The following is a 229-nucleotide window of genomic DNA, read 5'->3' as shown; positions in this document are numbered from 1 at the left end:
GTTTCCAGGTGACACTGAGTGCTTCTCCCCACATGTGCCCCCCACCATGACCATCACCTCCTTCCCTCCCTCCCACTCCTCCTTCAGTCCAATGTTCCTTTTCAGTATTCAACAGTCTCTCATGATTTGTGTCCCTCATTTTCCCCAGATCTCTTTCCCCCTTCCCCTTCCTATGGTTCTCTATTAGGTTTGTCCTGTTAGACTTATGAGTGCAAACATAATGGCATCT

Source organism: Suricata suricatta, chromosome 5, assembly GCF_006229205.1.
Source record: "Suricata suricatta isolate VVHF042 chromosome 5, meerkat_22Aug2017_6uvM2_HiC, whole genome shotgun sequence".
In the NCBI taxonomy this organism is placed as follows: Eukaryota; Metazoa; Chordata; class Mammalia; order Carnivora; family Herpestidae; genus Suricata; species Suricata suricatta.
The sequence above is the reverse complement of the archived record's forward strand: the minus strand, read 5'-3'. Positions refer to the sequence as shown.